General features: G+C 35.9%; 1 protein-coding gene across 2 annotated transcripts in view; it reads right to left on the reverse strand.

Annotated features, from left to right (window-relative positions):
- The window catches only part of ERBB4 (erb-b2 receptor tyrosine kinase 4), a 1,212,321-nt gene that overhangs the window by 1,194,768 nt on the left and 1,699 nt on the right, over positions 1 to 15,854 (reverse strand). The gene's annotated exons all lie outside the window — the stretch shown is intronic.

Raw genomic sequence — 15,854 nt, forward strand, 5'->3', positions numbered from 1 at the left:
ATTTATGATGCTTCCTTTTTTGCTTTTAACTGCCCTATTTCTCTCCTACTACTACTATAGCATACAAAATACAATTAACATTTATTGAGCACTTACTTTGTGCCTGATGCTATTTTATATGCATTTATAAGCATTTCATTTAACCGTCACAATGATGAGGTTAATATTAATATTCAATTCCCTTTTTAGATGGGATGATTGAAGCTTAAAAAGATTAAGTAATTTACTTATACTCACATGGTTGATTCAAACCTGCACTATTTAAATTCTCAGATTCCTCTATTTTACTCCTTGCAATATTTTACTTCACATTATCAATTTCAAAGAGTTACTGCAATGGTTACTGGATTTGAGGTATTATAAATGTAATAAAACCACAATGTAAAAATAGAAGAGTGGCATATATTGTTAATATACTTGATCCCATTTCCATATTTGATATATTCACAAATATTACTGGTTATTTAGTATTATTATGAGTATCAAGCAAAATCATTGTTAATGGCCTAAAATACTTAAGAAATTCACCTATGTTACCAGCATACTTCTTAGGAGTTTTCATTTATTGTCATATGTAAAATGTTGATATTTAAGACTGTGAATTTAATAGGAGCCTAGGCATTGCTGATCAGCCACCTGCACAAGTGTGGCCCTTTGCAAGTTATTTAATCTCTCCAAGCTTCTGTTTCCTTGTCTGTAAAATAAGGATGGTAGTGTCCATATTGTTAAGATCAGGTGAGATATTGTATGAGAAGTGCTTAGCACACTTCCTGATACAGTTGGCCTCTTAACAAGTATTAGATGTTATGATTTCTTGGCTTTTTACCAATGAAGAGTTAATTTTGATGTACAGAAGTTTTAACAATTAAGATAGGAAAACACATTAAATTATGAAAAGCGATAAGTAAAACGTTGAATAGCTTGAGTCGGAGACGCTGTGACATATCCAAGAGGAGATATCCAGCAGGCAGTAGAAACAGGAAGGTTTAGAGCTCTGTATAGGGTTAAGAGCTTAGAAATAATCTACACAGAGGTAAGACAGGAGAGAGCATCTGGACAGTAAGAAAAAGATGAAGAGGACCACAGCCAGACAGAAGCATTGGATAGACTTACTTTTTGTTGAGTGCATTATCTTTATTCATTGCCTCCTTAAAAAGACAACTGAAATCTAAGTCTAATATACACCCAATAATAGCCAAATTGATTGTTAGACTATTGCCTCTGTTGAGAAATAGCTGTGTGATTTGTCCTATGATGTAATTGAGTCTCATTTTCTTTATCTGTGACAGAGGATTAATACCATCTACTCTGCAGGTTTAAGGAGGCACCAGAGGTAACGCATAAAAGTACCAGCACAGGGCTTGGAGCCTCCTCGCATTAAAGTGGATATAGACTGTAGAAAGTGAGGAGAGGTGGTAGATCAGAAAGCCTAAAACAGAAGGTAGTATATCACAGAAATGCAGTCTTCACACAGGGGAACCAAAAAAAATGTTAAAAGAATGACCACAAATGGAAAAAGCAAAACATTTTATTTAGAAGGTTTATACTGTAGATCCAAAAGTGGTAGTAAAAGAGATTGAAATGTCAAAGACCTTAAACTATGTCCAAAACTGACTAATAAAGATCTACTTTATTTGTAATTAGGTCAGGCATGCATATGTACATCTATCTTTTTATCTCCTTTTGATTTTCAATTCCCCTAGGAAAGTGCTTCTCTTTTGCTGTTATTTCTTAACATTTTATCTCCCAGCCACAAATGCAGGCCCAGTTTTCTAAATTCCTGCTGCTCCTAACTATGTCCCCACCTTCTTATATATTTCTCCTTCCAGTCTAGTTAAATCAGTATTTAGTTATAAACACCTGCTGGCATAAACTGAGGAGCAAAGTGTATATATTTTAAGTTTGCATGCTTATATTCTCTATTGGTTTTTAAATTGAGAATGATTAATTGGTGATAGTATAATGAACCAGAAGTGTGAATATTTAATATGAAGACTGTTAAGAAAAAAGCTAAATATTTATTGAAGAATGACAATTTTTTTAAAAAATCCTTCACAAATCAACGAATCTATGAAGAGCAGGTAGGATGATGAGGAGCAGATGGGGTGGGAATCTTAGCTACAGAGACTTGAAGGATGGGTTTCATCTGCTCTAATTTTTAGAGGCTATGAAAAGATACTTGGGCACAGTGTGCTTATGACAGGTTCTCAGAAATCACAGAACTCAATCCTCACCCCCAACATTGTGGACCAGTTGTTCCTCAGCTGCCTCACTCATTTCTTATCATCATAGAAGAGGTTAGATCAGAGCTTAGTACGCCACACATGAGGGAACTCACTAACTCCTGGGACAGACCATTCCAACTTTGGTTAGCTCTAGCTATGAGAAACTCCTTGATGGTGTTTAACTGAAATACGATGCCTTACAATTTCAAACAGCTGTTAATGTTTCTGTTCTCCAAGGCTGTACAGAACATTGCTAATCCCTCTTGTATGTAACAGCCCTCCCTAGCTATTGAAGACAGTTATCATGTCCCCTTCCCAAGACTCCTCTTTTCCAGGCCTGGTATATCTCCTTATGTCTTTAATCATTCTTCAAATTAAATAGTATGCTATTATGCTGTTGTAATATGAAATTTAAAAAAAAACACATGTCAAAATCTAAGTTACCAAAATGATAATAATAAAGCTGACGTTCACAATTTCTACAATATTGTATTTTAACTTTGTAAAAATAAAAGTTTTAATTTTAATTTTTTCCTCTCCTTATCTACCACAAATGAAAAGAGTAGACGTAGTGACCTCCAGGGATAGTCCCATATCTAATACACACACCTGCAGCAGCTAATACCTTGCCAGATAACCATTCATTCTGACTAATCATGTGAGCATGCGATATGGTTATTACCACATAGATGATGGTCATCACATATTCAAACGATTGTGAGTACTTGCAACCCAGTTTATAGACACAAACCCATCAGCACTCATACTCACTCTTGGGAAAATGTATAGCATTTGCCTTAAATGTGGACAGAATGCCCCTGACCACATACTAAATTACATGAGTGATTTTCTCCTAGGCCTCACTCATGTGATTTTCTACTAGGCTAATTCAATATGTGGGCAGTGGCATCCTGTCTATCGTGTTTAACTCATTTTTTTCACTTCAACTCACATAAAACAGGTGTCTATGCTGTGATACACTTATCTCAGAAAAATGCATTTCTCAAACTGGCTAATACTTAATTGTGGCAAAGTTACTCTGACACTGTTCATATTTCTATTATTTTAAAATACTTATGGAAAAATTGTTATTATATGCAACAGTAATATTTACAGTATTTAGTGACTGTAATATCAAAGGCACATTAGAATGGAACATAGCATATGCCAGAGAAGATATCTGAAGATCCATTATTGTGTCATGTATTAACTCTTTGCTTGTTTGATTGGGTTAAGTCAGAGAAAGGGGTTCCAGGGAAGGTACCAGGGAAACTCAATTATGTAAAACAGCATTTCAATGTTTTAACAATCAGTAAAATTGTAAGAAATACACTACTTGAATATTAATCCTCGTATGGGATATACTTTGTTCATCATACCCTACACAAGGTTTATGGAAATCTGAAAATGTCAAAAAGAGGCTCCATATTCCTAGTAGAAAGAAAAAATAAACAGTAAAGTTATTTTTTCTATATATTTGAGTACGAAAGCATTGGAAAACATTTGACCTTGACTGGTTATAAAACCAAAGATGTCTTCAAGTTTAAAGCATCCATGTGCTATCAGCACATGTACAATTACTGAAAACTTTAATCAACAGACAAGCTATCCGAAAAAAATTAACCTTGAAATAACCACTGGAAATATGATGAGATGAACAATTCATGAATGAGAATTATTCTCTACAGTGAACTTGATTATGGGGAATATAGTCTGAAGTCATGACAAATCCTTAACAGATATATAAATAACATTACAACTGAATACTCTACAATTCACTGTGCTACAAAAGGCTGTTAGGAATGCATCTTGACATTTCCTAATATAGATATTATTGTACAATTTCCAGGTTTTCTCTAGAACCACATTTCCACAAATATTACACATCTGGTGAACATTTTCTCACACAAGTTTAACCTCATTAAGAAATTTCACTAAAGTTTACTCTGTTAGATGATAACACTTTTTCACAAAGACCAAGGTTTTGAGTTTTGTTTTAAGCAACTTCCTGATTATTACAGTGGATTCTATTCTGTTGGCTCATCTGGCAGGTGAATGACTACTTTCAGAATATGAAATTCTACCAGATTCAAATCACAAAATTATCATAAAATAATGGGATTTGTGACTGACTCACAAGTAGTAAAAAATCTTGAATACCAAAAGTCCACCATATATGTCCTTGAAACAAAACTATTTTTGATATTTTGACATATAGGCATTTTATTTTCTGCAGATCTGGAACAATTTTAATGTTTTTGGTTCTCCTTTTTTTCCTCATTAATAAATCTGCCTTCACAGAGCTCATCCTGCCAGTAAGAAATATGTTACTTACAGAAATTTATTTTTATGTAGCCTATAAATATTGAGTGAAAGCTGTTAAACTGTGGGAGACAAACTTCATCTGTACCTCTCAAAGAGTGACTGAGTCGGTTTGTAGGAGTGAAATAGCATGTATCAGATCTAAATTTGCCAAACAAAATTAGCTGCATGCCATTCTATTTGTCTTATCTTTTTCTCTGGCTCATGGTGTGCTAATTCCGGCCACAAGCAATACAGTAAGAACAGAAAAAAAAAAAAAAAAAAAAAAAATGAATGCCCCTTTCACCAACAGTTGCATAAAATGTTTTGTCTATTTCAATTTATCTTGAAGCTTTTTATACTTTCAATTTTCATCCTGTATTTAGAAGAAAGAAAAGGGCCACTAAAGAATTATATCTGAATACCAATCACTTCCATTTCCATTTATTCCAAGTACATTTTTAAAGGTTTCAATATATCACCAGGGACAATGGGCTGCTAAATTTGAAGTTAACAACTGGGAAATATTATTAACTGTTTAGTTGATATTTGTTAAAACTGTGACTTGAAATACTAATCTTTTTATTGTTTCTTAAATGTGTTAACACATTAGTTAAAAATATTACCAAAGATCTACACTCTCTATTGATTTTAACTGAAATGCATTGTCTCATTCATGGCTAGTAATAATATCTATTCTAGTTAAAAATTTTAAAATGACATTAAAATAGTTTAGGTAGCGAAACATTAGTGGATGTTAATTGTTTCCTCACCTATATTTATCAGTGTTAGCACAACTGCTTTGCTAGTTGCAAAGCTGTATTACCAGAGTAAATATGTATTTGTAAACTGTATGGGAACTAAAAATTAGGAAGAGAGCCATTTTCTTATTTTAAAAAATGGTCACATTTAACTTAGCCTGAGGGTAAAAGTCAAAGGTTGACTTTTATCCACGCGAAATAACAAATGATTAAAAATCCAGTGAGTCCAGTAAGCTATATTTCAAGGGGTAGGACCTTAATAATGTAGCTCTTGTATATCCATACTGGCAGGGTTCCTTTAAATTACATCCAACCATTATAAACTACAGTACTGTGTAAAAGGCAGTACTAAAATAAACCATCTTAAAACATGATATCAAGAAAATAGATCTATACCTGGATTAGGCACACTCATATTTAAAGAGAAAAAATTCTAAAACTTACGTTTATATAGTACATTATTTCATCCAAAGATATACCCAGATAGTGATTTTACACTACATAATATTAAGTTGGTGCAAAAGTAATTGTGATTTTTGCCACTACTTTTGCACCAACCTAATAATTTTTTTTCTCAAAGCAATGCATTCTTCCTAATAACAGACACTAACTATGTGCACTAGAAAAAAATTCAAAAAATTGTATTATGACACTCAGAATTCACAGTTAATGGAAGAACAATATTACTAAAGTGTATAATTTTCAACAATAGGCAGATTTACCACAAAGTTTCTAAAACAGCTTCAGCTTCAGAACCCATCTGTTGTACTGGTGCTTCACAAGACCCTGTACTTAATTTGTATTTCTATTTCAATATTGTTTTTAAAGAGGTTCCCCAAATTGTATAAATGCAGATCCCCAAATCTTGCAGATGCCCCTGATTCGAAGTTTTCTCAAGATAAGGCTTATATGACAAAGAAAGAAATCTGGAGAATACAATGGAGGAGAAACTACAAAGTAACCTAAAGTAGAACTCCTTAACTGACAGATTTATTAGACAAGTTTCTTCATGTGGCTACAGGGAAAGCAAAAAGAGCTGCTGACCTGAAGGCAGAAGGATCTGGTATGCTAAGCATCCCTTTCTTGCACAGTGGGCAGGTAGAGTGGAGAAACCATGCCTTTGAGAAGCATAACTAGCCTCTGTTGCCGTGAGAAAGGCATGCAAGAGTCTCAGAAGCAGAAGGCAGAGCCAGCTGGCTCTCAGGACAGGGCAGGCACGTAACTGGACCAGACTAGTGCACCAGTTAGGCTTCACCCTTACATACTACTTTATATCTCTAGTCCCTCATCTACAAAATAGGAGCAATAACCCCTGTCTCAAACTTTCTTCTCATGGATTCTTAAAGTGAAAAAGGTCAGGAAAGTTCTAAAAGAATTTCAGACAAAGTTTCTAATATCTCCATTCCCAATTTTTTCATTAATAGATTACTCGGCAGACTGTTAGGTTATTTTAATAGTTACATTAACTCTTTTAGGCAAATATAAAATTAAGGTACAATTAGTGCACCCTAGTGGCCTAGAAATGTTGACAGTTCCTTAGAATGTGGTAACCTGAGAAGAAATGTCTAGAAGTGCATTTTCCCTGGTAGACTCTGACTCTATAAATAATATAATCATTTCAACCATTTTCAGAACGTAGAGTGAAATCATCTAAAAGAGCAACTAAGAGAATCCCCATCACCTCTCAGTTCAGTTATACTGCAAGTGCTTCCTTTATAGGCTCCTTTTAAAATGGTAAGCATGTCTAGTTGTCTATTTTAAGATATCGAGAAATTTTAGTTATAACAAAGTTGTATTATCACATATATCTAGGAATAGAAAATGCCAGATTCTATCTGGAACTCTTTTTCATGAAATACTTATTAACATTTCCCGGAAGGCAAATATTCCTCCCAAGACTCTGCAAAATCACTTAATAACATATTTTTATATTGTGTTTTATTGGCCTCATCTATTCTTCTTCAAAAGAAAAAGCTGGCATCTTGAGCTTCTTATATTTCTTCTTCAGTTCCTAACATGGTCCTGAAACACACTGGTGGATCAGGACATTCTTATTGCTTAAATTGATTAAATGTTTTAATGGCAGATAAGTAAGAAATAGCAAAATAGCCATTAATATTAAAATACTGAATTATAAAATATTTACATGTTTAAAAATGGTATCCACATCCCACATATATTTAACTTGCCAAAAATAAAACCAACAGAAATTGTACCACAGTATGGGTAGACTCTAAAAATGGGCATAGGGATGAATGATAGCATCTTAGAAACACTCTACTTGAAGAAAAACCCTAGGAAGCTCAAGAAAGCAACTAAAGAAATTTGTAGGGTAAACATGTCCAATATCTATTATTAATAATTTTATAATTGTTATTAGAATGACTTACTTTGTGCGCTATATGGTTTAATTACAAATAATAAGCATCCATGAATGAGCTTAAATTGTTCCTGCAAATGTATGCTATTCATTTATGTAAAAAAATATTTTTAAAAAGTTTATATGTATGTGGCACCACATTAGTCTCTGCAGAGGATAAAAACTTTGGTACTTAAAAAGTCACAACTATTGCTTGGTTTGATTAAATGCCAGATAAGTGATATCGAGAAGGACTACTGACTAGGGTAGTCAGTGAAGAAAGATGTAACAAAGAGGTATAATTTAAAGTAAAACTTAAAAGATTCAAAAGTTTGGCCAGGTAGAAGCACCAAGTAAGTCACAAATTCCAGGAAAAGGAATCAGCAAAAGTAAGGACAATAAGCAAGGCAGAGTCATGAGATACTGACTAGGTTAGTCTGATTTTTAGACAGAATACGTGTTAACAGACTCTATGATGGATTTAAAAGGAAATAGAAGACAGTTTTAGGAGGCTTTGAAATTACAAAAGGGATCCGTGAAAAGTTTCAGAATAAAAACTAAGATAATATTAGAAATGGTAATCTGACAGTGACAAGAAGGAGATTTTAGAGGTACGAGGGCATGAAAGAAGACGACTCATAAAGAGGATCTTGCAATAACCCTGCCTGAGATTTCTAAGGACCAGATGATGCTTACAAAAATCTTGGGGAGTAGATTTTAACATACCTATGCAGTCAACTTTCCTTTAAAACAAACTTATTTAAGTGCTCTGTTCTAGACAAAATTACCAGACAAAAGGAATTCCTGAAAATGAAAGTATGTGTATAAAATAAATATTATTTTGTTGTATTTTTATTTGGTTTTCATAGGTCCCTACAGAAACTCATATTCTCACATTCTTTATGCCCACAGAGAAGCACAGGAAATAATGACAAAGATTTCAGTAAGAGTTTGCCTACAGCAAAATAGTCACTGCCACCTATGATCTCTATTAGGCATCCCCTTGATAGTAATGGGGACCCATCCTGAAATAGAAGACTGTGCCACTTATTGCTCAAGTCACAGCTATACTTGATATAGTCACAGAGCCTGGAGAATCTGTCGTCAATTTTTTTTCAGTCCTAACCAGCCATGAGATAACCCCAGCAGAGGAGAGAAAACAAGCACATGCATTTTTTAAAAGCAGATTTAGGATCTCCACTTGTATTCGAAAGATTAACACGTGGATATCCACCTATATTAGAAGCACATGGGACCAGGGTAAGTAAAGGTCAGCAGAGCAGTAAAGATTTAGCAGGTGAAACCGATTGTCTACAACTCTAATCATTTTGGAAAACAAGAGTGTTTATTGCACCATTCACTTTCTTCTAACACATTTAAACTATGTTCCAAATGAAATATATTATAAATCTTCATTTGGTCTTGAGTCCTTTTAGTTTAACTCTCAGGACTCAAACTGGATCTTGCATGTTCCTATTGGTGTTTAGTACGCTTCAGTAACCCCTACAATATTGGAAATAATGTGATTAATAGTAATGATCCTGAGTTACTTCTCATAAGAGAGGTTTAATGATATTGCACAGGAAGTTTCTTGGTGTTCATGTTAATCTTTTACGGGGGTCCACTTTCATCTCCAGTTTCTAACAGGAAGTGACTCTTCCTGCCAAAACAAGTTTCGAACCTCCCTTCTGTCACCCGGGCCCATAAGAATGCTTATCATGCCCAAGAAGGCTGAGGCACAGGAGGGAACTCAGGTACAACCAGACAGCATTAAGGTTAGGTCAAAAATAGTGCAAAGTCACAAGGCCCAGAGGTAACATCTTACAGAACCCAACTAGAGGGAGGCAAAGGTGCTACAGAAATAAATTTATAGTCAGTACTTAAAGCTTTGCTTATGCACTTACTCAAATAATAGAACTGTCTTAGGGCCATTATGAAAGAGCACGGTCCAACCAAGACAGTAAAAATGATAACCTTAGGTCCAAGGCCGGGCCTAGATGAATCTGACATATTCCCACGGATTTCCTGGTTAAAGGTCTCCACCAACTAATTGGTGGTGAGGAACCCACTGTTGATCCTTTACAATCCATCTTATTTCAGCATTCATAGTATTTATTTTTAAAATGGAAAAAATAACCATTTTCTGCTTATTGGACATCTTCATAAAGCCCAGGTTAAAAAAAAAAAAAAAAAAGAAACTCTTAAAAGTGCTATCATACACAGATAGTACTGTGAGCTCCTGTGTGACTTTTAGGGAATTCACGATTCTATATCTCCATAGACCTAACCAGGTAAATAAATCCTCCTACAGAACTATGTCTTTAAAAAGTGGCTTTATTTATTTACTCCTCATGTGCCATAACTTATCAATGCAATCAATGATTACTCTCCAAATATAAATTAAAGATGATCATGAGGATCCCACTGTCTTTCTTTTAGAAAGAACTACACAATATGATAATTAGGAGTGTGGATCCAATCCATTTGTCTTCATTTCAGTTTCTCAATTCTCTTTAATGCAACATAACCTTTTGTTTCCTTATTTTTTTATGTGTCAGTGGTTTTTCAAATACTTTGATATATGCTACAGAAAATGATATTGGTGTTAGGAGCTGCCACTAGCTTATATTATCTAACTTCCTTGTGCTGTCAGTTTCCTTACCTAAAAAATAAGATGACTGGATTACATCAGTGGTTTCTAGTGGACTTCTATGACACCAGTGCAGGAGAGTAGAGGCAACAGTGGAAGGAAAGTGAGGGAATGTCAATGGCAGGGGACTCAAAGCTGGCTTCTCCCTGCAGCTTAACTACGAAGCTCTCTTTTTATTTTACCCTTTCACCTGTTTTAGAAACAAGGGCTATGCCTATGACTTGACTTGGAACAACAACAACAAAAGAGATCCACTTACAAAATAATTAAAACCAATGATTTTTTTTCTAAAATTCTAAACTTTCCATTTCTAATTAATTGAATTATTAAAAACATTCAAAATATTAATAGCTTAGGCATGACTTTTAGCTACACTAATAAAGGTAAGGAGACTAAGATAGAAGCAAGTATTCTAATCCAAGATCACATAACAAATGATTGTATGAGCAGAACCCAAACCTTCTAACTTTTATTTTAGTGCTTTATTCACTAGCATCACACAATAGCCGGGCTGTTGCTGTACTACCCACAGCTAAGGCATGCACTATTCCTATTAAAGTCTATGTGGCTGCTGCCCCCTGGAGTTGTGCAAAGTGACAGGCCTGCAGAACAATCCAAAATGGAAATAACTCTAAAACAATTATTACATGCTATATAGCCTCTTTAGAATTTGTTACCAAAACATCCACATATTTCAACTCCATATGGTAAAAGGGGACAGCTTTCCTCTCTTGAAAAGTCTGTACAAATATAAAGCACTAGATTAAGTATCAAATGTGAAAACAAGGAAGTGGCCTTAAAGCTTGATTACAGAATTAGAAAATAGGGCAATTTATTTAACAAATATTTCAGAATCACCAACAACTCAGAAAAAAGAGACCATAGAACAATTCTGAAAATAATATTTTGGGGAAATTGCCCTCAAATACAAATGCCTTTGAGTTAATAACCTCTTTATGTCATTAGACAGGTACTCTTTTGACAGAGAGAGTTTGCTAGAAAGTTTACATTATGTTTCTTAATATAGGTATACACATTTTACATTACATGTGCAATTTAAATTACATCTATAAAAACAATTTACTGGAATGTATCTCAATATTAAAGACTTTAAAGTCATTTTCACAAAACTGTACAGTGCAGAAATAGTGCATTACATGCATTTCTCTCTCAGGCAGAGAAGCCAAGTCACAAAGAGATGCAGTAAGTTGCTGAAGGTATTAAGAAACTCAAGGAACTGTCCCTGGAAGGTAGAAATCCTGATTTAAACCATGTGACTATGTCCCGTGTCCCATTTAACCACAAAACAGGTAATTAAAGTCTCCCTCAAATTATGTTGAAGACATACAGTTTCAGGAAACATTGACCTATAATTTTTTCATAAAAGGGATTATTTTCATTATAAACTGGAAACTCCAGTCAATAGCTATATTAGAAATCATAAAAGTAGGGTTTTAACTCTGACTGCCAATATTTATAATACTTCAGAAAATGAGTATTAGATAAAACGTGTAATTTGGTTCCATATGGTGAAATGTAACATAATAGAGCATCTCTAAAATGATATAACCTGGAGAAAAGTTGTTAATATGATTAAATTTTACCCTGCACAGGATACTCAGTAGATCACTGTAAAAGATAACAGTGGAATCTGCTTGATAATTAATTTCTGTAGAACAGCTGTAGGCTTGAACCTGTAAAAACTAATTTCAGTATAAATATTAGCATCTCTACAAAGCAGCGTCTCTCAAAACTGGTAAAATTAAACAGAGCAAGTACCAACAAGTGTGCAGGTATCAGAAAATCTGTTTTGATCATTTATTTCATTTATGTTTTAGGCATTTACAAACTATACATGGATATCCAACAGCAGCAGAACACTATAATATAAAGCCAAAACTTCTGGCTATTTTTAAGAACATGTTAACTTTTCCTAATAACCAGCTTGATATAATACAAAAATAATACCACTCTAAAGCATTGCAATGTTTAAGCCATCCTAATTCAATTTATTGTCTAAAATATGCACTGTGCATAGCTATTAATCTCAAGGTGGCTCTAATCAAGCTTCAGAGAGTACTTAGAAATAGCCCAATTCATTGCCTCACTAGCATTTTTTAAATGGCAGTGGTCCACCTTCCTTCCTTGGTCAAGAGTGGAAAAGAAAGAAAGAAAAAGGGTAAGAGGGACTTCTCTGTGGAAAGGTTTGGCCTTGGAGTCAAGGCTTTTAAGATGTGCCAGTGATCTTGGATCGATGCCTTTTTATTTTCTTTCGGGAATAAATCTGAGCAATGGAATGGCTTGTGATTGTCTGGCCAACCAGCCATATCAGATTTATCAGAAAGAATGAAAACTGGCTCAGAGGACTCCTACAGTGGCTGAGTGGCAGGTTGCTGGGAAAGACACACACAAAAACATTATACTTAGTGGTGGAAGGGAAAATATATATTAACACATGTAAACTCAATAAATACTTAGATGTAAAGAGAGAATCTATAGTAACAGAAAGGGTGAATGCATAAGACAGATGATAAATAGTACTTCTATTTAAAAACCAAAGGGATGAAAGCTCATGAATACTAAATATTTGAATCCACTTTGAGGAGGAAATATGATTTTCCATCAAATAAACACAAACTCTAAAAATCAGCCAATGCAAACATACTGTGCTCAGGTTAGAATAAAAAATGCATAAATCTTTCACAAAGTTCGTGCTCTGATAAATATTCTAATGTAATTTCTTAATTAAGACACATTTCCAGTGACTAAATGAAAAAAAATATATAAAGCAGTAAGTGCCTTGATTTTCAACAAAATTTCACTTTCTATGCATACATGATTAAAATAAATAAAAGCAGTTGAGTTTAACAGCAAAAAAAAAAAAAAAAAAGGAATACTGATACAACTGGAGTCATTTCATCACAACAGAACATTTATAGTATTTCCAAGCAATTTGCAATTATTCTAATAGATATTTATTTATTTAGACACATTGTCAAGAAAAAAATAACACCTCCTAAAAAGCCCCCATATATATGAGAATTTCAAATTAAAAAGAAAACTGTGTGCCCACAGATGTGCTTACAGTAAACACTTGTAAGAAAGAGAATTGATGCTTTTTTAAAAATATATTTAACACCATTTTCATGACTTAACTTTTATTAACATTTTCTTCTCAAATGAAAATAACCCCACGATTTTGGAGATATAATGATGTATCTTAAACATGTAAGAAAGCTATATGTACTTTTATAGAATGAAAAGCAAGACTGAGTTACCTGCAAAAAAGAAATGAGAACTGAACTTGTTCATTTATCTACTAAGGTATGTAAGAGTACCACCTCAATACTACTATATATTTTCTTCAATACAAAGGTAATATTGATAATTTTCCATTATACAAGGAAGACATAAATTTTAGAATTATTCCTTTGGTTAGCAAAGGCTTTATAATTGCCATATAAAGGGACTTTGGTTATAATATATCTAGATATAATATATCTAAACATGCATAATTGAAAATGAGACAACGTCCTTTAGAATTTCTAAAAAATTACCTTCTCTAAAGCTGAATTTTTTCCAAGCAAAAGAAAAAAACGGTCCTCTTCTGTTACAATTATTTTAAAATATCTTAAAGATCTATACAACAGCATCCCCGCCCTATATTTTATTCTGTTCACATAGAGCAGTAAATAAGGTGCATTCCTTCTGCTTAAGAAATTAGCATTTCAAAAATATGCCACTTTCCCCTGAACTCCAAGCGTGTCTAATAATGCGAGAAGCAGATTGTCTTCCCTCGTTTCCTTAATTTGTTTCATCTAAAAGCAATTCACTCAACATCTTGTCGCCCTCTGGCAGCTTAGTTTACTTATCCGCACTTAATTTCTCATTTGGACCAAAACAAACTCCTCCAAACTGCTACTGACTGCTAACCGCGAGAGGGGAGACGCGCAATATGTATTTAGTTGGGAACACACAGCCACACACATACATAGGCACAAACACACACAGCCTCACTCATACCCCAGACAGTAACTTGTTTTTATAATAGCACTGCATTAAAACCAGCTGAACTTTCCCTGCCAGGTGCGGCAGGGGGGGGGTGGGGGAGAATGAAAAAAGGAGTCCCCGGGGCATTTACAGTTTCCAATGGATCACCTTAGTATGCGTGTTGCAATTATACCAGGGATGCACCCGAGAGTTTTTCTTTGTACGGCCCTTTCATCTGGATCACTTTGTGTTTTGAACAAGTGAGACTCGCCTTTGTGCACCCAGAATTTCAAGTACAGAGTCACACACGGAACAATGGCACGCTAATCCTCGCGCTCTAAATGGGCTCACTTGTGGGTCTGACAATTCGCCCAGCGAAACGAGAAGAGACGAGCGAGGGCGCGAGCTGGTGTCGCCTGAGACGAGGAAGAGGACAGCTGCAGAACTAATTTGGATTACATTCCTTGCAGAAATTCTGAAAAGGGCTTTTCGGCATAGCTCAACCCGGAGCCGCACAGTTAATACCAAATTGCTGCGGACTCGGAGCGGGGTCCCTCAGCGGCAGAGGCTGAACCAGCCAGCCCCCAGTAGGTCGCCTCGTAGAAATTCCTCTCGGCTAAGCCTGCATGTCGGTCGCCACTGCCTTTGAATGGGTCAATGTGTATAATCAACCCATTGAGGGAAAATATGAAGGGACTCGAAGTGGGGAGGGAGATAAAAAGAGATGTATCTAAGAGGCCGCTTGGAACGTCAAGTCCGTGTTGGTGTGATTCCGGAGGTGGCTGGAGCGCGGGACCTGGTATGCGTGAAGAATTTCGGAGTAATTGGGAGGGTGCAAACAGCCAGCACAAAACGCCGCACATGTGCCATTCGAAGGTCATTTTGAAAGCCTCGATGATTGTAACTTGTTGTTTACTAGGCAAAGGAGGCGGCGGGGGCGGAGCGGGAAAACTACAGCTTGCTGTTTTCTTGGTGAGGTCAGAAGGACACTCTCTGGGGGCCTAAAGCGCTCCCTATCGCCACTCCCGGGGCTTTATCACCTCAAGCTACTTCCCACGCTCCAGTCACCATCCCCGAATGGTTTCAGAAATCTCCCTGGCTCTCCAAAAGGCACCCCTTGGCCGCATCAGACACCGGTCCTCCTCAGACCTCTCCCGTCCCAGTTTCATCCCCAGGAAACTCAAGTGTCAGAAACTTTGAGCTTCCTTGCGCTGCAGGTGCTATCATTAGTCCTGCAAGCCTTGGCGCTCCAACCCCGCCGCGCTGCCTCTCGGGGTCAATTAGCCCTTTGCCTGCCCAGGTACCTGGGGCTCGAGCTCTCCAGCAAGCCGTGGCCGCGCACCCGCCGCCGCCACCGCCGCCGCTTGCGCCTCGGGTGGATCCAGTGACCCGCAGGCTCCACAGCCCGGCCGGGCAGTAAACAGACAAGTTTGAAGGACTCCGGCCAATAGCAAGTTGAACTACAGGAAGAACTCTTCCAGGAGCCAAACACGGCAACCGACGGGAAGGCCGGGCTTCTGACTCAAGTGTGCCAAGCCTTTTTTTTTTTTTTTTTTTTTTTTTTTTTT

The sequence above is a fragment of the Rhinopithecus bieti genome, unplaced genomic scaffold, assembly GCF_001698545.2.
Source record: "Rhinopithecus bieti isolate Rb0 unplaced genomic scaffold, ASM169854v2 scaffold_1070, whole genome shotgun sequence".
In the NCBI taxonomy this organism is placed as follows: domain Eukaryota; kingdom Metazoa; phylum Chordata; class Mammalia; order Primates; family Cercopithecidae; genus Rhinopithecus; species Rhinopithecus bieti.